The following is a 23,335-nucleotide window of genomic DNA, read 5'->3' as shown; positions in this document are numbered from 1 at the left end:
TAAATCAATCTGGACATTACAACAGGATAAGAATAATACGGCAACACAGAAGCCGCATTGTAATAAGTAATTAGCATTTAGTATGCACACACCATGTGCCAAATATCTTAATCTGATTTTTAAAATTTTAATTATTTTATAATAACTTTATAGGGAGGAAACATACACAAATTTTCACATATATAAAATTTATTCTTTTTAAGTATGCAATTCAGTGTTTTAGCATATTTCCAAAGTTGGGGAACCATCACCACTATTTTAGTTTCCTGGTTGCACAGTCAAATACCATGCAATGGGTTGGCTTACACAATGGGAATTTATTGGTTCATGGTTTTGAAGCTGGGAGAAGTCCGGAATCAAGTTGTCACTAAGTAGATACGTACTCCCAGAAGACTGTGACATTATATGGCTAGATGCTGGTAATCCTTGGTCCCTGGCTTTTCTGTCACATGACAATGCCCATGGCAGCCTCTCCTGGCTTCTCCCTTCCCTTCTGGGTTCCACTGATGTCCAGCTTCTGGTTGCTTCCTCTCTCTGTGACCTTCCCTATAAAGTTTTCGGTAATAGGATTAAGATCTGCCCTGCATCAGCTGGGATACACCTTAACCGAAGTAACTTCATCAAAAGGCCTTGTTTACAAGAGTTCACATCCACAGAACTGGATTAATTCTAAGAATATGTTTTTCTGGGGTACATAGCTCTAAATCACCTCTACCACTATCTAATTCCAGAATATTTTTTTCATCCCCCAAAGAAACCCCATACCCATTAGCAATCATTACCCAATATCCCCTTCTCCCAGCCCCTGGCAACAACCAAATCTACTTTCTCTCTCTATGGATTTGCCTATTTTAGATATTTCATATAAATGGAATTATATGATATGTGACTTTTTGTGACTGGCTTCTTTTACATAACATAATGTTTTTAAGATTCATCCATATATGCTATAAGCATATAATATATGAGACTTTATTCCTTTTTATATTGCTGAATAACATTCCAATGTATGGTTATGCCATAGTTTAGTTATCCATTCATCTCTTGATTTGATGGACACTTAAAATTGTCTTGTTTGCTGGAACTGCTAAGACAGATACAACAAATAGTTGGATCAAAAGGAATTTATTGTCTTGTGATTTCAGAAGTTGGATGTCTGAGATTCAAGGCATCAACAAGGCTATGTTTTCTCTTTAAAGTCTGTTGCATTCTGGTACTTGCTTGCCACAATCCCTAAGCTTGCATCTCTTGGCTTGCATCTCTGCTTCCTGCCACATGGCAATCATTTTCTTCTAGTGTCTGCTCTTTCAATTTCCACTGATTCTGATTTCTTCACGTGACTGTCTCTGAGTGTGTCTGTATTTCCTTACTTTATAAGGTCTCCAGTTATACAGGTCAAGGCCCACCCTCATGCAATTAGGCTTCATCCAAAACAGGCTCTTCAAACATCTTATTCACAAATAAGACCACACCTTAACTAATACTAACATCTTCAAAGGTCCTATTTACAAATGGGTTTTCACACTCAGAGAAACATAGATTAAGATTTGAACATGACTTTATGAGGACATGATTCAATTCCCAACAAGGTTGTTCCACTATTTTTGGCAATTATGAATAAGGCTACTATGAATATTTGCAGAGAAGTTTTTGTGTGGGCATATGTTTTCAATTCTTCTAGTATATACTTAGGAGTGGAATTGCTGTGTCATATGGTAACTCTATGTTTAAAATTTCTGCAGGACTATCAAACTGTTTTCCACAGTGTCATATAATTGTACATTCCCACCTGCAAGGAATGAGGGTTTCATTTTTCTATATCCTTGCTAACACTTATTTTTTTCTGTATTTTTTATTTTAGCTATCATAGTGGTGAGAAGCAGTATCATGTTGCAATTTTGATTTGCATTTTCCTAGTGACTAGTGATGCTGAGCATCTGTTCATATACTTATTGGCCAACTGTATATCTTCCTTAGAGAAATGTCTATTTAAATCCTTTGCCATTTTAAATGGGTTATTCATTATTTTATTGTTAAATTGTAAACATTTTTTTTATTTTCTGGGTATAAGTCTCTTCTCAGATATATGGTTTGCAAATATTTTGTCCCATCCTGTGGCTCGTACTTTTGATTTCTTAGTGGTGTCTTTTGAAGCACAAAAGTTTTACTTTTTCACAAAGTTCAAACTTATCTATTTTATATTTTGTTGTTTGTGTTTTGGTGTCATATCTAAGAAACTATCACTTAATCCAAGGCCAAGGCAATTTACTCCTATGTTTTCTTCTCAGAGTTTCATAGTTTACCTTTTACAGTTAGGTCCATGATCCACTTTGCCTTAATTTTTGTATATGGTGTGAGGTAGGGATCCAAAACCATTCTTTTGTGAGTAGATATCCAATTGTCTCAGCATCATCTGTTTAAAGATGCATCTTTCCCACATTGAATACTATTGAGAACCTTTGTTGAAAATCAGTTGACCATAGATGTAAAGGTTTATTTCTGCTCTCTCAATTCTATTTGATTGATCTGTATCTCTTTTCTTAGTTCATTCATAGAATCTTTGTAGCACCTATGTGTGGAAGACACTATTAAAAGAGGTCTTGAACATTTTCTTTTAGCTCATATAATTAGTAGGCAGTATAGCTGTGAATGGAAACAAATTCTCTGATATGAAAGCTCAGGCTAGAAAGTCGATCCTCTCCTATCACAAGAGGGAAAGACTATGACATGGGCTAATAATTAGGCTAAGAGTCCCAGGATGGAAGACATTTGCCTTCTTGAAGGATAGACCTTGTAGGGATGTATAAATATATAAAGCAAGGACAAAACCCAGGGGAATGAGAGTGGAAGGAGGCCAAGACACCACACTTAATTTAGAGCTCTTGGAAGTTTGGAAGGGGCTACCTAACCAACCTACATAGGCCAGATAAGGTATTCAAGAGGAATTCATATTTGACCAGTGTCAGGAAAATTCAGTAAAGTTTTGCCAGGTTGTGTGTGTGTGTGTGGTGGATGGTATAAAAGATAGAGGGGATAGCATGTATGAAAACCTTATGATACTAATGTGACATATTCAGGGAATGGCAATTACAGAGTTGAAACTTAGGGGAAACTCAGGGGGTAGTTGCTGAGGACAAAACAGGGAAGGTAAGTTAGGGGTAGATTGTGAAAGGCCTTCGAAGTCTTGCCAGGAGTTCAGATGTTATTTTATGAGCAGTGAGGAATGATGAGAGATTTTATATGAGGGAGTTAGGTCTTTGGATAACTGGTAGCAGAAAACAGGATAGATTGGAGAAAGAGGAAACAGAGGAAAACTGGTTTAGGAGCTACTGAAATTGAGATGAGGAGGAAAAGAGTAGGGATGAGAGAAGAGGGCAGTTGCCTAATGCATCATTTATAGGACTTAATGATTGTAGTTTTTTTGGTAACATAATATTATTTTTAATTACCTGAAGCACATTTTAATAATTCTTCTCTTATAATTTTTAATTTTTTTAATTTAGAAAAACAAACATTTAGAATCACCAAAATGGCAAATATACTTAGAACCACCAAAAATGGATATCTTAGTTAGCTTAACCATAGACACATTTAAATAAAGTATCCATATAATCATTGTAAAACCTGGGTTTGCATAGTAAGTTTCATAAACCAATTTAAAAATTAAAGCAACAGGGAAAAAAAATCTACAAATTCAGATAGCAAAGCTCTTAAATTCTAAATATTAAACACTAACTTAGACACCATTTGATCAGCTGTCAAAACTGTGAATGTTCTCAAAATATCAAGTAGAAAGTGCTTAGAAATTAAATGCATTGCTATAGTAATGACCTATGTTACTAAACATTTTTCTGATTTCAGGAAAATATGAAGATACAAATATTTTTACAACTGACGTATAAAAATCTTAACCACCTAAAATGGTCATCTTGGATTATCCATAGGCATATTAAAAAAAAAATGTAAGTAATGATTGATTTTTTTTTATGGGGGAAGAAGGGAGGGAAGGAGAGAGAGAGAGAGAAAGAAAAAAGAGAGAAAGATGAAAATAATCTACAAGTGATTAGAAATATTGGATTCAAAGAAATATGGAATCACTTATTTTCTATTCCTGAAATGTTGGGCAATTCCAAAGGAAGCCAGCAAGATTGTCCAGGGAATCATGTAGAGTGAGAAAAGAACAAGAAAGGAACTGGTTTAATGGATCAAAGATGACAGATGCAAGGGCCCTGGGACATTCTCCCTTGTGGCAATAGGCCATGGGCACACCTGATTTCATTTACCAGAACGTAGCTTCCATTTCTCAGAGAGCAGTGAAAGCCCTTTTCTTCTGCTCTCTGCTACCACATTCCTGAAGTGTTGGGTGGTGGTGGGGGGAGGGGGGAAGAACTGACGGTGGCCACCAGGGTAAGATGGAGGCATGTGTCTTCAAAGACAACAGACACTGCAGAGGTGCCAGAGCACATGAAGCCAAGTCAAAGCATTGATTCTGAGAAGGTGCCCCGGGGTTGCGTGGTTGTGTCTAAGACAATGAATATATTTATTCAAGTCAAATAACTGCTGGAGATTTAATCACTTAAGCTGTTGGATGTAGGTGTCTCCCCTTTACTGATCTGAGTACTCTGTCTGGTTTAGACTTGATGAACGAACATATCAGTTTTTGAGTCCAGGAACAACAGTGTTTAACATGTTCTGAATTTGTTAGTGTTGACAGCAATGATTTTATATTGAATAAAGTTTAGTATCCCATCTGACAGGAAACCAGCTGGACTGTGAAAAGACTTTGGCATGGGTTTGGGATTGGGGAAAGAGTGAAGTGTTTAGGGTCAGAAAGACTGCGTTCAAATTTTGGGTCCCAACACTTGGAAGCTGTGTCAACCTGAGTTAGTTCTTTACTCCTATTATACCTCAGTTTCCTTATCTATAAGGGAATGATAATAGTACCTATTTCTCAGATTATTTGAGGATTGGAGGTCATCCACATAAAGTAAATTAGAGTGCCTGATTCAAAGGCAGTTTCAGGGGGTTTTGTAGGTTCTAGTTCCTGAGGTTCCTGGCTAAGGCTGTAATGCTCACAATAAACTCCAAGTCAAATGGAGAACAAAATGCCCCTCTTTGACAGCTGGGAAAAGGTCCAGTCACCCCAGTGAAGATCTGTGGTAAAACTGAGTTGAAGTGTACGTTGGTTAGGCTGAGGGGAAAAAAACAGAATCTTCCACTTCTTTCCCATGCACTGCCCCTCCCGCCATGCGTAGAGATGGGTTGGTTCTGGAGAAGGTGGTCAAAGAAGGGGACCAGCGATCAGCCTGGAGGAGCCAGACCCTGGAGGCTCTGCCACAAGAAGTGGATGGGCAGGAATTTCTTGGGACTGGGGCGGGGTTCTTTCTCACTCTCGATGTTTTCTCCCACGTGGGCAAAGCTCCTCTGTGGTAAAAGTGCTGGTCCCTTCTCGGTCCCTCTTCACTTCTCCCTTACCTGATGGTGGGTCTGGGATCAGGAACAAGACTTCCCTCCTCCCTCTGCAGTCATACGCTCCCCAGAAAGCACAGTCTGCTCTGCTGTCCCTGCAGTGTTGAGAGAGCCCTCCCTGCCACGGCAGGGGAGGCGGTTCCAGAGTGGCACGTGACCAAGCAGTCTGCCTAACTCTGGGGTTTGGCAACAGATAAAAACCACATTCTCTAATGTCAGTCTTTAACAAAAACAAAAGTGCTATTTAGATCCTCCTGTACCTTTCTCTTCCTTGTCTACATTTAATTGATTCAGAACTTGCATGAAGGAAACAACAACGTAATTTATTAGGTCCACTCAAACCCTCACCACTTTCCTCGAGGAGGTAGGTAGCATGAGAGAAAGACAGCATGTGGGGAGCCGTGGAGGCGGACTCCAGGGCCCTGTAATAATCCAGTGTGCTGGTAAAGCAATAAAAGTGTCTCAGAATCGAACCAATCAGAATTGCAATTCCTTCTCCTGCAGAATGGCTTGCGAGGGGATGAGCAGAGAAGGTAAGCAGCCTGGGAAGAGGTAGCCGAGTGTTTGCTTTCTTCTCTAGTGAACACTCAACAATCACGCGTATTATTACTGTGATTATCATTATCGCGCACAGAGCAAACATCGGCAGTTACTTTTCGAGAGCATATTTAGTACACCCTCTCCAGAGACAGGGCCGTGGCTTAAAAGGATTTTCTCTGGCCCCTCCCAGCCCCGTGGCTCCATAATTCTCCCACTTTAATATGTGACTAGTAAATAAGAACTATCTTGGAATGTTGACTTCTGGCACAGAGATGAACATTATACTTCCAAATTTTACTGAGGAAATATGTGAAGCTAAACAGAGACTTTTATTTTATTGACTTGAAAGAAAGCTTCATTCATAGTCACCATTTACATATTCTTTTACCCCTTGGCCATGACAATAGTCCTAGGCTTGGTGTTATGGTGAAGCTGTGTAAACCCAAAATCTCTGTCCTCAGGCAGTTTATGATCTAGCGAAGTGAGGAAGATGAGCGTACCTGTGAAGGTAAATATCAGTGGAGTGGATAAATAACCAAAGTCAACTTTTCTGAGAATTGCCTCAAAGCAATTTATGGTTAAATCCTGGGCAATATGGATTACAGAAGGAGAGAGGAAAGCTGCACACCCTGGGCTGGGAGACAAGACAAAAGCTAGCCTGGGTATGATTTGCACAGTCAGAGGTGAGGATGCATCTATGCAGGAGAAAAGAGAGAAAGTGAATAGAAAAGGGGAGGCAAAAATGGTCCAAGTGTGTTGTAGGAATGAGAGTCAGTTTGAGCAAAGCAGGCGCCGGCGAGGTGCAGCCTCGGGATCTAAGGTCGAAAGCAGAAGAGAGGACACAGGCTGTGGAACCCCTGCACGTGGCCACATGCCGCTGCTTGGGCCAGTCTCACCCTAGATGTCTCCTGGTCACCCCGGGATGCCATCTACTGTCCCATATAAAACAGTCTTTACAGGCAACTTGCCCCCATTTCAATCTGAGATGCATGTTTCGGAGCAAATGTGATTGCCAATTTCTTCCAGTCATTGTAGAAGCCCATTCACTGTCCCATCTGGGTTCTGTACATTCCCCAGAACTTCCACTGTTACTGGGGTGTCTCCCTTTCTCTCCCTTTTCCCAAAGCCATGTAGTCTTCCCAGAATGCCACCATGGAAGGAAGAAGAGATGGTCGGCTCAGAGATCAGCCAGTGACTGAGAGGCTCTCAGATCCCTCCTCACCATAGCTTCTAGTCCCGCTCCTAAGTCATTTGTGTGTGTCCTGCTTATCTGGGGTGTAACCCCCCTCAGCGTGGCCTGGGGTGCACTCTGTGCTGTGTGTAGCCCTTAGATGGCAAAAGATGGGGTCTAGGGAAAGACTCCTTAAACACCAAAAAAACCCACAGAGATGATTTATGCATAAATGAGTCAGAAATATGGAGATTAAGCTTTCACTGAGATGCACATGAATTGAGGGGAGACGTGTTTGAGGCAATTTAAAAGGAAATGCCATGAAACTTAAAGCATGTGGAAAATAATACAAGATGTAGGAGAAATCTCAAAACGGCTGGAGTTTGGCCTAACGAGTCCTTGGAGCCCCTCCCCATTTCACAAAAATCTCATCATTTGAAGAAATTAGCATGACTTCAGAGACTGACTGAAAAAAAAAGTCCATCTCTCTCCAAGTTTGACTGACTCATCCCCAGTCTAATTGTTCAGATTTTAATTTTTTTTTTTACCTTGTTCTGTGGTTCATGTCTAAATACTCGAAGATGTTTATATTGCATACATTCAGCTTTAATTGGCCCTTAAAAGAAGGTGTTGATTAGAATCTGCTCAACATCAACAGCTAGCTCACACAACATTCTGTAATTACTGTTTATTAATTTAGTTCAAGTGGCATAGTTGAAAGCCCTGTTCAGATGGGAGAAGTAAATTGTCACTGGTATTGAATATGTAAATTATGTGCATTGTAAATTTCCATGAAGAAATGTTTAAAGTTAAATGCTGTGCACATAAACCCTTCCGGTTTTATCTAACCCAGCCCTTGGAGTCGAATCAGGTCTTTGCTGGGAAAGCACATGGCAGAGAAACCGAGCCGGAGCTGTGTCATTGCCCCAGGGTGGCGCATCTTACCTTGAGTTTGTAAAATGAGATTTTGTAATCAAGTTTTGTTGTGTGTGTTCCCTTTTTCATGAAACAAGGCAACGCTAATGTGCCCTCTTTATCCTTGTTCACAAAGCCTTTTGATGGAGCTCCCCAGCAGATTTTCCGAAGCTGCTTGGCAATCCAGCAAATTCCCCTGCTTCCCTGAGGAAGCTTCTCGATGCTGTTGGGTGGTGTGCTGAAAACAACAGGAATTGAAGACAGCTTTTCTTCAGCAAACAGCTGAAATAAGTTACTAAGCACTTTTTTTCCCTTTTCTCCTGCCTCCGGAGTATCAAAGACGATGGCAGAAACTGAGGCAAATTCTCTAGCTGGGATTGTTTCCTGGAGCCCAAACCCTCAGCTCTCTGGAAGCTGCATTAAAGGCTCTGTGCAGCTCTTCCCAGGAGAGAGTATAGTTTAATCCAGTGGGGATAACTTTATTATATCAAAGCTTGTCTTGGATCCTTGCTGTATTAAGAATGAATTAAGTGAAATTTTCCTTTAAACACCAAGATGCAACCAAAACACTTTGCTTTTTTTTCCTGTACTAATGGTGTTTTGGGCAATACTTAATCTGTCTGTGTCAGGATTCCTTATCTGTAAAATGAAGAAAATAATTACTAACTATTTCACAGAGTGCATGTAAGGAGAAATGAGATGATTCCTGTAAAGTGCTTAAAATGGTGCCTGGCCATATTGTAGCGCACAAGAAATGTTATTTCTTATTTGTCCCCAAATCAGTTTACATGGTTACCACTGCCCCCCTACCCCCACCCCCACCCCACCCCCACACAGTGCTTTCATTCATTTAAAGAATTCCTGGATATTTCTGGTTATCTGGGCTAAGTTTTAAATTCACAGCAAATTGGATAAGATACTTTCAAAAAATTAAGGATGTAAACCTGGGGGTTTTGTATGAACAAAATTCAATTCTAAGATTTTTCTAAAGGTTGAAAAGAGTAGTTGAGGCAAAAAGTACATCTGGCGTCTATACCTCTGAAGCCCACACATGCCCATTTGGGGGGCTTTCTGGCTTTGTACAAGTTTTTCAGCCCAGATGTCGGATGTTTTCAATTTTGCAGAATCTGACTATAAATGAACTGAAAAAAAAATGGCCCAACTGTTACTGGGACTAATTATGATGGTTCCAAGGAGATTGTGCATGCTTTCACTTTTCCTTTATGAAGTACTCCTGAAGAAAGCCTTTTTGATTGAAATAACCCTTTCAGATGATAGCTGACATTTTCAGAAGTAATAGTACTCGTACTTCAAATCCTTAGAGAAGGAGGTAATGGTAATGCAAAGTGCTTCACAAATGCTGGCTCATTCATTTGCATTTCCTTCCTGTGTGGCAGGTGGTAAGATTTATTCTCCCTGTTCTACAGATGTAGAAACTGAGGCCCTAAGAAATAAAAGTAGAAGAAACATAAAAAATTGTAGTGCAAGTCAGAGATAGAAACAGGAAGCCTGAAACCTCATAAACTGATTAGGTGCTTTCCACTAAGGCTAGGGCGCCTGATAAGGGCTCCTGTGATCCAGGTAAGCCTGGCTTTATGGATCAGATATGTTTCAGCTAAGTTGGCTCTTCATTGCTGTAAAGTAAATCCCCTTTCCTTATTAACTTCTATTGAAAAATGAGTACAATGGGCCCACTTCAAAAATCCTTCTATAGGCAGAGCTGAACATTGTTGGCATGGGAGGGCTGAAGGTGGTTGTTCAGGCGTAGGCTTTTTTTTAAATCACTCCACATCTTCCATCCCATCCCCACCCCATCCTCACCTATTAGTGTTTTGAGAAGGTAGGAAGCAAAACATTGCAGAGCTGAGAGGACATTTACAATTGTTCCCCAACTCCAATGCTCACCCTGAGCAATCTTTCTCCAAGTTGTAGGGATTTCTGCCCAGCCAGAGGTCCCCAGAGATGATTCCTAATACCCCTGGAATTTGGTTTTCCATCTCCTGGGGGTGATACTAAACTGTATTCCCACAGATTGCAGATAAGTGACACCATCTTTTACATAGTTTGATTTCTTAAAATATTTTGCTTGTCTATCAATCTAGCTGTCCATTCATGCCTTTGTTGCATGTCAGACGTATGTGACAAAGGTATTGAGAGGTGGGAAGAGGTGAGTAGAGAGAAGAAAAGAGAATCTCTGCCCTCTGGGAGGGTGGAACTCGCTGGGGGAGGCAGAAGCAAATCAACAGCTATCCCCTAGGGGACGTGTAGTAATGAGGCAACCGCACAGATCCCCTTTTCTGTCTTATGGGTGTTCCCAGGGGAAGTTCTGAAAGATGAATAGGAATTAGCCAGGTGAAAAGGGGAGTGGAATATCACTCCAGGCAGAGGGTACGCTGCACCCAAGGGCACAGAAACTGGAGATTGCTTGGCCTCCAGGAACAATCTTCCATGCCGGGTGGCGCTCACCGAGGGCACACATGGAAGTTAGCTGGATATGGAACTGGAGAGAGGCAAAGTCAGACTTAGAAGGGTCTTTCGTGCCAAGGAAAGAGTTTGAATGGTCCCTCTAAGGCCATAGGGAGCCACTGAAAACTCTTGATGGTGCTTTAGGCATGACTAAGTATAAAGTTTTTAGTTCTGCAGAACCCGGTATCCTACTTTGCCAGTGCTGTAAATCTGCTGTATATTTATACATGTTCACTTCAGAAGGAGAGGCCATATATATACACATGGATGTAGTACTCCTACACCTATGTTCTCTATAGTACTCCACTCATTCAATTATGTATTATTTAAAAATTACTTACTGAGTTCCTATTATGTGCAAGCACTGGGGATGCAAGAGTAAGCAAGACAGACAGTCTTGCTGACCTCATGGAACCTTCTACTGGAACAGGAGCTAGCAAACTATTGCCCATGGGCCAAATCTGGCCCATAGCCTATCTTTGTAAATGAAGTTTTTATTGGAACCCAGCCAGGCCGGTTCATTTATGCATTGCCTATGGCTGCCTGTGTGCTGCGATGGCAGCGGTGAGGAGTTGCGACAGAGACCATATGGCCCACAAATCCTAAAATATTTACTATTTGGTTCTTTTTAGAAAATGTTTACTGCTCCCTGTATTAGAGGACACAGACAATAAGGAAACAGACAAACAAACTTATAATACGATGTCAAGTAGTCATAGTGTTTTGAGAAAAAATAAGACTGGACTAGGGGATAGAGTAAAAGGGGTGCTCTTTTTGATACAGTGATTGGGGAAGGCCTGTCTGTAAAGATGATATTTCAGTAGGGACCTTAATAAAATGAGAGGCAGCCTAGAGAATACCTATGGGAACTGATTACCAGGCAGAGGGCAAAGCAAGTGCCTGGTCTGCTCTAAGATCTGAGACTAATGAGTGCCAGGGCTGATCACCTGCAAGTTACTCTGTCATCCAATGCATGCCAGGATGGCCTCTGTTTCACTAACATTGGAGGAGAGATTGGATTCTTGAAAAGTACGGTCTGAGTTATTTGGTTCTGAAACATTAGGACCCCAAATCCTCGCAGTGTTCCCATTTCATGGCCAGTAGATTGTGAAACCAGGACAGCAGAAATCAGCTGGGAGTAAAGTAGCTTTTCTCTGCAGAAGGAATGAGATAAAATAAATGACCGTCACTCAGTATCTCACTGGGGACTTACATATAGCTGGCACTTTTCAAGGGCCTTGAATCAGGCATGAGTCAGAAAATACAGACATGAATCAGGCATAGGATGAGGCCCTAATCTTCCCCAAGACAGAGCAACTCAAACCAGTCCAGTTAGATACTGTGACCAGGTGGGGTAAAGAAGGGTAGAAGGAAGAATTAGGGAATTATAGGACTGGAGGAACATACCTCACGTTAAATAGTTCTATGCACACTAGTTCCTGTGGTTCTATACAGAGCTGACCTCTGCTCCATAGGACACAGTATAGTGAGGCCACAGTCAGCCATTGATGAAATGCAATAGTACTTGACCTTTAGAGACCTCAGTGTAGTGGAAGAGACAAATGCATAAACAGATGTTTACAGTATAGTATTGGATGCTTGTAGCATGTGCTTCAGAAACAAAGATAGCGGGGCTAACTGTGCCTTGATGGATCAGGGAGGCTTCATTAAGGAAGTGATATTTTAGTAAGGTCTAGGGAGAGGAACAGCACATGCAGAGGCAGAAAGCTAAGAAGGAGCTGTACCTATCAGAGACTTGGGGAGAAGTTCTGAGTGGTAAAGTCTAAAGAGGGAATCAGAGGGAATTGTAGGGAATGGGGCTGGGAAAAGGACAGCCTTGGTGTAGATGAATGACCATGAAAACAAACTATTTTTATCGTCACTTTGCCTAATATCTGTGACAGAGTTGTTAACACTTAATAGTTTCTTGATTTGAACTAAGCAAGTTAAACAAATTTCACTGTACATCCTGAGACCCATTTAAATATAGTATGCCAACAATCTTTGTAATGTGATATGTGCTGTCTATAATAGTGACTGTGCCTGGTATGCGCATTAGATTGTATCACATATAGTGTGACTGATTTTCCTGAGCTCATCATAGCAGGAGGCATCTCTGAATCTCCTGATCCTGAGCTGTGGTTTCTTTCTGTGGGACTGATGTATTTTAGATTTATAAAAAACTTACTCTTTGTGTCCAGCTTTGGAGCCAGACCTCCTGGGCCCATGATCAAATTCCACTACTAATTAGCTCTGTGGCCTTAGACAATTTTCTTCATCTCTTGGTGTCTCAATTTCCTTATCTTATAAATAAGGCTAATATTAGTAGCTACTGCACAAAGTTGTTGAGCAGAGTAAACTCGAGAATCCATGTAAAGCTTAGTAGAATGTTTGATATAGAATCAGCACTCAATACTAGTTTGTTATTTAAAATAAAAGAAGACCAGTACAGTAGGTCCCCTAAGATCTAATTAAAGTTCAACTAGAGTGCTGACAAAGGGAAATGAAGGGAGGAGATGCAAGAAGGGACTACATTAGATCAGAAACTCCACAAGATAGGGACCATGTCCCTTCTGCTTCCTGTTATACCTCCAAGGCTGGTACAGTGCCTGGCATTGAATAAGTACACAATATATATTCATGGAATTGGATTGAATTAATAAGTGATGAATAATAAATGTTTAAAAAATACACTAAAAAAGCCCTTATTCTTTTTTAAAGTAAGACAAGTTCTGTGCTTCAGGTAATGAGTTGTACTGACACCGACAACCCCACCTGGCATTTTACTCTTATAGGACCCTCACTGGGCAGTGATAAAGTCAGGACCAGTGGGTGGGGCAAGATATGCTTCAGGAGGGACTGAAGACACAGTTATGATGATCATTCAGTGTCAATATTTAATTACTAAATGAGGTGAGTGTGACCTAATAGCAATTTGATTTTCTGCTCAAAGAGCCCAAGCAAGACCTTTTTACAAGGTTGTCCATGTGTTCTTGGCATAAGACTAGCACCGTTTTAAAGATGAGTTTGTACTCTATTAGGTCAATGAGGAGTGAACTAAATATTTTCTACTTGGGTCTTCATATGATAAAAGCTTAACAGCTTTGAAGGAGCCATTACAGGCGAATGCCTAAAAGAAATACCATTTGAAAGGTCTATAATTATGTACTTCTATAATAGTGTGAAAAGAGATCACAGTTCCCATCAAAGGTTATTGAGTAAATAGTGAGTTCTTAGGTCGGTAACTACCTATTTACATGATGGTCGGTAATGGCAGATCTTATTCATCCACGTAGTTGGGGCCCATAAGCACAGGGGTCTGTTCTCCACTCAGGCATAAAAAGCATTGCAGCAACTCTAAGGGAAGGTGAGGCACTATCTTGTCATTGAGCTAGGGATGCTAATGAGTTCCAAAGGACACTGCAAATGATTTAGGCTCAAAGTGACTTGAATGGCACTGCCTAGAGAGCATCTGCCTTTGACCACTATTCTCCTTTCTCCTTGGCCTTCTTTCTTCTTTGAGATCTGTCCCTTCACCACTCTTGTGACTCTGGTGGGGCTGTCAATTAAATGATCAGGCCTTCCCCACAATAGGATTTGGCAAGTGATCCAGGCAACGACACGACACGACACGTAGAGTCCTTTTGAGGTTTGAATGTGAATTCTAGGAAAGAGAGGGACACACTTTTTTCTAAGATCACTCAGTAAAAGGTCAGGGCAAGCATGGAGCCACTGGTGACTTTTTGCACCACCAGGTAGAAAAATCTCACCAGAGACTAAAAGTAATATAGAAGAAGGCAGAGGTAGGGGATAGTGAGAAAGGCATTGATTTCTGATCACATCATTTGAGCTATGTCTGAAGCAAGGCTACCCCTTGGACTTTCCAGTTACATGACATTGGATTTCCCGTTTGTGTTTAGGTGGCTTGAGTTGGGTTTCACGTCACCATTACTGCTAGGCTTCCCAATACAGAGTACACCATTCGCAATTTTTCTTTTCTTCCCTCTACTGCCCACATACTTGTGTGAGAATTCCCTAGTGTGTCTCTCAGAAGACATTCATTTGTATTTTGGGATAGATAGCCTCTAACTGGTTGACTCTTGTTGACAAAAGTCCTAGTTATGACAAGATTATGGGAGAAGCTGAAAGTAAAGGCTTGGATTTATCTGGCTAAGTCTCCTCTGTTAGCAGGAATCAGCAAGAGTAACCTGTCGAAAATTGAATGGCAATCCCAGGAGAGAAATATTCCTGCCCATACTTTTTCATTTTACTTTCATTCTTCCTTTTTTTTCTTTGCCAAATGTGTGAGGTTTCCACCTTCTTAACTTTAAACCAAACAAATTGCACAAGAAGATGCTCTAGTATAGAACATTTTGCTTAACTATTTAATATTTTAACCCTTGTAAAAAAAACAAAACACAGTGTTGAGAAAGATGCAATACTGAGGCTGCAATTATGGCTGAATGAGACCACTCACCACTCAAGATGGAGTCACATATTCAATACTGTTTCTACAGGCTGAAGCCTCCAAGAGGATGGCAAATACAATTTTAATTGGCACAGGTCTTTTTAGCTCAGAAGAAGCCTTTACAGGGGAATGAATGAAAATGTGAGGTGTTGGAAAGTTTCCAAAGAAATGCTGAAAGGAGTAAATAACTGAAAAGTCACTAGGAAATGAGATTGTCTAAGATTGGGCTTTGGCCTTACTTTTCAATAGCCAAAGGTATAGAGTTAAGAATTCAAGAACCAAACTGGGATCTTTCTGGAAATGTGAATGCATTGGATGTGCCTGGGGTGTCAAGGGTAGACTTGAAGGATCAGGGATTGGATAACACTTATCCAGAGTGTTTATTCTGGGCTTCTCTGGGAATGGCACGCTTTCAATTTGATTAGTGTTTGTTTCAGGTTTTCTCAGCAACCATCATCCTTTCTGTATCTTGAAAGATCAACAATGGGCACACATCTCAATCTTGCTCCAGATGTGGAAAATCTTAATTGGTAGAGTGAGAATGGTGACTTTAACGTTGTGCCTGTGGTCTAAAGGAATGGCATGCTTATCATAGGAGAAGAAAAGCAAAGAAGTCATGATAGAAATATACAATAGAAGAAGATACAATTGAATAACTGATGGTAGAAATCTAGAAGAAAAGATAGCAGGCTACATAAGGAATAGAGATACCCAAAGGAAAGGCAGAGGATAGGAAATTGGAGACGAGAAAAGGAACCAGCAAAGGATGCATGCATGCATAAGGGCAAATGGGAGAAGGAAATTTGCTGCTGCCTATGTCTATACAAGACCCACTGTTTTCCCATGGGATGCAAATGCCAATTTTGCTTTCACAAATGTGCTGTTGAACACTTTTGTGGACTAATCCATGAGCCTTTCGACTGCCATATTCATATCTTTTTTTTGTATGAGAGCACTATATGCTTTTCCTCTATTTCTATTTGTAAAATGTTGTTTTAATAGAGGACCTAGGCTGAGATTTAGGTGACATTGCAAGCAAATCTCAAACTTTAAAATTTTTCACTTGTAAATGGGAATCTTAAATCATTTCGGCAAAAATTAGATATGCAATATAGCGGGGGAATGGGGATAAGGGAGGAGTGCTTTTGTACAGAGATGGTTCTATTCTTTGTGATTTAAAAGTCTAATTTCCATCAAAATAGCAAAATGAGAAAACTTGAGACCCTCCTGATGGCTTCTTAAAGGCCGGGATTTGTCTTGGCTAGCAGAACAACTACAATAACTCAGGGTTCTTCAACTGCAGTTAAAATTTGGGAAAAGAATGCTGCCTTAATGGCTGGATTTCTTTCCTTTAATACCTTTGCTAAAGCTTACATAAGCCCTTCTCCCAACTAATGCCTTCTATCCTCTACTCCCCTCTATCCTTCCCATAATTGCAATTTCCATCCTTTTTATCTTCCCTTTCCCTGCCCCTTAGTTTTTCTTATTTGGATCACAATATAAATAGAAATGGGGTAGATTTCCAGGGGATGTTGTGTAGCAGTCCCAACATTCATGAATGTCATGTTCATGCTGCTTAGAATACCTCCTATTCTCTTAGGAAGGATTCATCATGCTAAGTTCCAGAGCACTCAGAACTTTAAAGCCCCACCATAAGTATGAGGACATGCTATGTCCATCTTCTAGCAAAACACAGCTAACCTAAATTAACTTCTTGGTCATTTAGTCTTGGACATCTAAATCCCCATCTACAAGAACTATCCTTAGTGAAGAGCTTGCTTTTCATTTGGTAGCCTAATAAATGGTGTTGCTGTAAGTTGCCTACTGATCATCCCGGTTTGACGGCTGGGCAGAGTGAAGGCACTCAGAGGCACGCTTATTCTGAATATCAGTTTTATTGCAGGTAATGTATAGAAATGTTATCTATTCAAGTCCTAATGGAGCTGCTCCCATTCCTCAAGGGGTTATCACAGGCCATCAGAGAGATCACAATCTTTAAGACTATGGATTGTAGAATAACTAGGCCTCAGTATCTTCAGGAGAGTGTGTGGGGTTTTTTTTGTTTGTTTAAAAAAGAAAAAAAAATGCCTCTTTCCAGATGTAGAACTAAAGTATCTGTTGCTTCTGAGGTCTCTGTCAGAGGCCAATTGGGAAGCAAAGTATCAAATATAATGGTTCCTTAGAATTCTTTTGCAAGAGACAGAACATTCCCAGCCTCAGGATTCTGGTCCTTTTTTTGCCATAGTGTATGGAAAAAAGCAAATCCCCTCTAACCTGAAGAAAGCCTTCCTCCTTCCTTCTCCCCGCCCCATCCCCCCACCTTGTGTCCCCCCACTTCTGAGCCAGACTCAGTCCTGCTGTGTCTGAGGAAATGGTTTGGCTCAGAAGTGTGGCATTTGAAGGTGGAAGAGAAGGAGATTAGAGGAATTTGAGCCTGTTTTTACAATTCCAGTTGGGATGTTGGAGAAAATTTCTGTGACATTTAAAATGCCAGTTATTTTATTAGATTTTCATTTCTGAAGCAGAACTAAATAAGTGCAGTCAATGGCTCTGGCCAAAACATGTGTATGATTAGGCTCATTAAGAGCATTTCTTCCTTTAGTTGAAAAGTTCTAAATGCTGGCCTTGAGTGGAAGCACCGTGGAGAATCAAGTGTAGCAAAGCTTTGAATTTCACTTTCAAATGTACTCACTCGATCAGTTTTTTGTTTTCCTGGATAAAGGATAAAAAATTTGCGTCTAAAAAAAAAAAAATCAAAGTGCTGAGTCATTGTTGTCCCTTCCTTGGATGTTGGTTTTCTTTAAAACAAACAAAAAATGGGGCGGTTCAATTTCTGAGCTTTTAGTCCAATGCAATTTTGAAAGTAGCCTCGTTGCTATGAGTACCTGACAACACAGCTAAGCAGAGCACATTAAGAAATGTCTTCTCGTGCTTCCTGCTCCTCCCTGTCCCCTCCTTCTTAGTATGTAATTTAATTTAGAATACGTACTGATTCGATCAGAAAAAAATGTGGTTTGGACCAGTAGGTTTGAGTTTTTCTTATGTTTGTTTGTTTTCCTACTAGCTGTTTGGGGGTTGGGGGGAAGGGGTTGTGCATTTTCAAGATGAGATTGCTCTCCAGGTCTTCTTTGCATTGTCTTTGAAATTAGATTCTTCTCAATTATTCAGGAGTAGATTATCCAGTTTTCAGATTATCTGGATATTTGTTTTCTTTTCTTTCCTCTCTCCTGTTGCCAATGTTATGACAATTTCCTCATTCTGCTGACATCCACAAAATTGACCATAAAAGGAGAAAGGAGATCTCCAATCAGATTTCCTTGTTAATTGCACTGGTAAAATTTGTGCAGAAAGAAACTAAAATATAGACCAAACTGAAATTTGAAGATTATCTGTGAATAGAATCATCCCATACTTTCTCCAAGCCTCATTTGTACAGATAATCGAGGGTTGGCAGAACTTCAGAGAAGTATCTCTTAAGGGAGATCAAACACTTCTCAAAACTCCCTCTGAAATGGCACATTTTTTTACTCCCATGGGAAAGGCATTGCTCAAAGAAGCAAACAGGCAGCGGGGCAGAGAGAGAGAGAGAGAGAGAGAGAGTGTGTCTTTCTCTGGTCTGATCTATCTTTGATGGGACAGGCTCAGTAAAGAGTGGCTAGGCTGGTGATCTGCCCTGGGCCTAGACATATACACGAGTGTGTGTGTATTTGTGTGTTTGTATATTTGTAATAAATGTCAAGACAAGATGCCAGGAGATGAGGAGGGAGGTCAGTGCCTGGTATCCACGTGCTTTTTCTTAATAAAGAGAGCTCTCCTCAATCCCCAGCCTCCCACTCTCCACCTCTTAGCTCTTTGGGTTCAGGGGCTGCTCTTCTAATTTGGACTGGGACTCCAGTGGTGTGAACCAATGATTAACCATTGGCACCAGCGCTGGCGAGTTTTCCCCACTAATTGCTAATACAAAGCCCATTAGCAATCAGTGAGGGGCAACTTCGAGTCCAGATGTCAGAAGGTTAATGAAGAGTTAAGTGTTGTATTTTGCTGGGGGGGGGGGGGGGCGGGGATTAAAAAATTTTAGGACAGGTGATGTCTTTTTCTCCTTTCTGCCAGCAGCTAAGTTTGAGTATCGAGCTATTTGTTTCTGAGAGCTGGCCTGGTCTCTGTATCTCTGGTTGAGTTTTATCTGGAAGGTCAGAAAACTTTTGCCACTAAATCCAAACACATTCAGAAACAGAGATGGCACCCAGAGGCCACATAAGAAATAGATTTAATTGCCTAATAATTGCAGGAGTTTTGCCTGCAAATATATCTGTTAATTGAAAAAAAAATTTTTTTTTTTTGCCATATTTGGACTCCTGGAAATGGATAAGAGGGAAATTTATTGGAGAACTTTATTTGGTCTTAAGGACCCTTCGTGCAAGTGCATTCCTTATTAATAGGTCTTTGTTCTTGCTATAACCATCAGACAGGGATTTTGAGAGGCATACTCATTTTCTTCTAAGTCGTATCAGCATAGTAATCACTCTTGGCTGAAAACCAGCTGCCATTTACATGTTTAATAAAAATATAACACCCATACCATATTCAAAACTACTTTTCCTTTTAGGCTCCAACTTCAAAATAATCTGGTTGCCTGTATCTACCATAAACTGCCCTTCCTGAGTTGAAGTCTTTAAAATAAGGAGATAATGCTAAACAGTTTGATTACCCTTTCCTTCCTCTATCAGTCACGAACCATCTCTCTTAATTACAGGGTAAGGACATTTACATAACCAGGGAGAGGGTCCTTTAACTACATTTCTATTATGTTTGGCACTTGTGTGAAAGGATATTATATTCATGTGCATTAGAGATTGCTTATAAAAGATCAAGACAATAATAGCCGATCAGATGATAAAGGTCTCTTTTCTCCTCCCAGACAGGCTGTCTCTTACAGAAGAATACAGTTCATCAAAAGTGTCTGCAGGTTGTCAAACTCAGGGAGATTCGGGGACCCTCTGAGGCTGTCATGGTCAACAAGAAGATTTTCTGTCCGGCTTCTCCATCACTCACCCTGAGGAAATAATCACTCACTACATTGTGCATGTTCTCACGATAGCGCTCTCCATTTGAGAGAAAAGAGCCATTTTATCAAAGGACAATATAGCCCTTCTCTGGGTCCACGTAGCTTCCATTATCAGACCATAATAAATCATATTTATGTTCCCAGTTAATAAGACTGATTACTACGCGGGTTCCAGACGTGGGAAAAGCAAAGCAGGTGAAAAGATGTTTTAATGAAAATATGATAAGAAAACAGCTTCTTGTGAACATTTTGTGCTATTATTTGTAATGATTACAGACAATTTTTTGATGCATCTTCTTTAGCAGTGGTTTAAGCTGCATAAATTGGCTCACTGGCGGATAAGTAAAAATGGTAAGAAAAAATCACGAAATCTTCTTATGTTGTCTAGAATCATTACATACATAACGAGTGCAAAATGGATTGAAAGTATATGCTGGGATGGAGGGAAAACAGATTTTTTCAGGATATTATTCAAAGTAATTGAGAAATTTTCTCCTTATCTTGGTTATTAAAGGTGTATGTTTCCTGAAATTTGGGGTTCTAGGCATTAATTTCACCTTTGTAAATGAATCTACAACTCTGCCTCTTTTATTCAGTCTCAAAGTTGTTTTTCCTTTCCTTGCTTCCTTCTTTGCTATTTTTTTTCCTCCCTTGGAGCCCAATACAAAGAGACAAAGAGATATATATTTTCTATTCAATGTTTGTGCTCAACTGCCATTAGTGCTAATGGGAGTTAAGTGCCTGCTTGGGAGGAAAACAGACCCCAAAGTTTAATATTGAAAGGTACCTTATTAAAAAGGTCTGGACATTTTTAGCTTCAGTGAGTTTAATTACATTAAAGTACCAACTTTTTAAATTAGTACAAAAAGGAAAAAAAATCAGATAAAATATTGAAATAGCTTCAGCCTTTAACTGTGTAACACAGAGGAGCATCTGGAGGCTGCGTCCTCGGAGTGTGCAGTTGCCTTGTTCTTTCGTGCTAATGCACCCAGTTGAAAGCGTAACAAGCAACAACTCCAGGTTAGCGCCCAACACTTAGACAACTTTCCATTTGTAGCTTTCAGGAGAATTTTGCTATCCTTGGCTTTTGTGTTTCTAAAAAGACTATGAAGCTTCTTATATTCCGTGTTATTCCTGACAGTGGTCTCCTGAAACCTTGGACTAGCACAATTCAGTGCTGCAGCATTTAAAATAAATATTGTATTTATTCGGGTGGCATTTTTTTTTTTCACGTGCACATTCAGGCCACACTGCATACAACATAGGAGGATCCTTGACATATTTGCTTGTGGTGATGAATTGCAAAAGAAAACATTCTCCATAATGAAGTTGTCATGGCTAGAACTGCTGGAGGAGGCACGATATTACAAAGATGGCTCTGTAGACTCTTTTTACCAAAAGAAAACTGAACAACGGAGACCCTATTTTTTCAGAGGTGGTTGGAGTCTTCTTTTACCAATCAGTTTGTACAAATGCTAGATACTGGGAGAGTTAATAATGTCAGTGAAGCCTAACAACTTAAGCCAATAGAAAAAGTCACGGGGAAAATTCATGAGTTTAAACGGTAAGGGTGTGCGTGGACTGTGGGTATATGTGAATGCTGGGGTCGTGCCCCGTGGTTCCCAGCGATACTACTGTTTCCTGAAATTAAAAGATTATGCGCTTCAGGTCCCTCCCCCTCGATCATTGCATGCTTTGTTGGCAATTTCTCTTTGTTCTATTTTAACATGAATGGAGGAGGGGGAGAGTGAATGGCCCTATGTCAGTCACATTGTCTGACTTCCACAGAAACAACTGCTAGGACTTTGGTCTCATCTTCCTTTGATTTTAGCCCTCTCTCCATTTTGCTTTTCATGGGTTGACCCAAAAAATATTGCCTGCAAAAGAATTCCATAATGTCACCACACATCTAATATCTACGAGGCTCGTAGAGATTATTTAGCATTACTGGACTTAACCACAAAAGACACTTGACAGTGATAAAGAACCTGCCAACTCTGCCCTGATCAGTGGACTGAAATAGCTCCTGACAGGGAAGACACCAGCCCCCCAAAGCAGTGGTAGATTAGGAGGAAAATGGTCAGGAGCTTCATCGTTGTGCAGTCATTTCATGTTGGACCATATTCTGAACCAAATGTGGTTGAGTTGTCACACTCCATTAGCATGTGTGAAACAGTTGGGAAAACAGCCGTACGATTAGACAGAAGGAAACCAGGATTCTTCATATCAGGATTTGTTACCAATGAATAATGTCTTCACAGGAGGGGTTGGTTTACATTTTGCTAAATCATTTTGTGTTGGAGAGTATCAGGCATTTGTGAATAGAACGGACCTAGGTTGACCGGAAGTGGTCCCTCTAAAGCTCTCTAAGTTTAAACATTTTTAAAATTAAAAAAAATTTTTAGTGGCAAAAGCTCTCATTGATATTTGACTCCTGAGATTGCCTCTCTCAATCCCTGTAGAAGAACCAGTAGATGTCACATAAAGATTCTAAACAATCTTTATGTGGCTAGAAAAAAAGCATAGGACTAACTTCAGATTGAGAGCTCAATACTGGAGTAGTTCTTACCTGAACAAGATCCCAACTTGTGTAACATTTTCCTTTTTTTTTTAAAAAAAAGAGAGAATGTCGGTGAAGACTTAAGAATGGAAAGATAAGAAAGACTCAGATGTAAAGGAAATTCCAGTAATGCTTAAAACACTACACTCACAGCCCTGTGAGGAAAGGACAGAGAAAGAAGTGTTTTCCTCTTACAAACCAACACAGAATGAAAGAAAATCTATTAGGGGAAAGAAAGAATATATTCTTGAATATTTACTGTGTAATTACATATCCATGAGTGTTACAATTCCTTAGAATGAATACTTGTTCCACATGTGATTGGGGAATTATTAAATGTTGATTATTCAATATTTTAGTTAATTTCACACTATGTTTATTTCTTCAGGATGATGAATATGCAGATTTTAAAATGGAATTTCTTAGTTCCCAAGAAAATGATGAAGCCAAGCCCTTGATTAACCTTAGTTTTATGCAGATGGGTTCTCTGATAGGGTGACTTCACAGCAGCCAGTCCTATGTCAAGCAAAACCACACAACCTCACATCTCCGGACAATTTGGATTGCAAAACTGAATTATTTTGACAGTCCCTGGGCACTTGTGCGAAACTTTGACCTGATTGAGATATTGGAAATAACAGTCCTGCAGCTCCAAACCCAAGCCGAGGCAGCAAGGAGACG

The 23,335-nt window shown here is 40.2% G+C and overlaps 1 long non-coding RNA gene across 1 annotated transcript in view; it reads left to right on the top strand.

Moving 5' to 3' along the window:
- Positions 1-20,225, top strand: part of LOC143649476 (uncharacterized) — a 34,872-nt gene extending 14,647 nt beyond the window's left edge. Inside the window, exons 2-3 of the long non-coding RNA XR_013159029.1 lie at positions 3,862-3,962; positions 19,948-20,225. This is a non-coding gene — a long non-coding RNA (uncharacterized LOC143649476). The remainder of the gene's footprint in view (positions 1-3,861; positions 3,963-19,947) is intronic.
- Positions 20,226-23,335: the final 3,110 nt, after the last annotated feature.

The sequence above is a fragment of the Tamandua tetradactyla genome, chromosome 11 (genome assembly GCF_023851605.1).
Source record: "Tamandua tetradactyla isolate mTamTet1 chromosome 11, mTamTet1.pri, whole genome shotgun sequence".
Lineage (NCBI taxonomy): Eukaryota > Metazoa > Chordata > Mammalia > Pilosa > Myrmecophagidae > Tamandua > Tamandua tetradactyla.
This window is presented reverse-complemented; position numbering and strand designations above follow the sequence as displayed.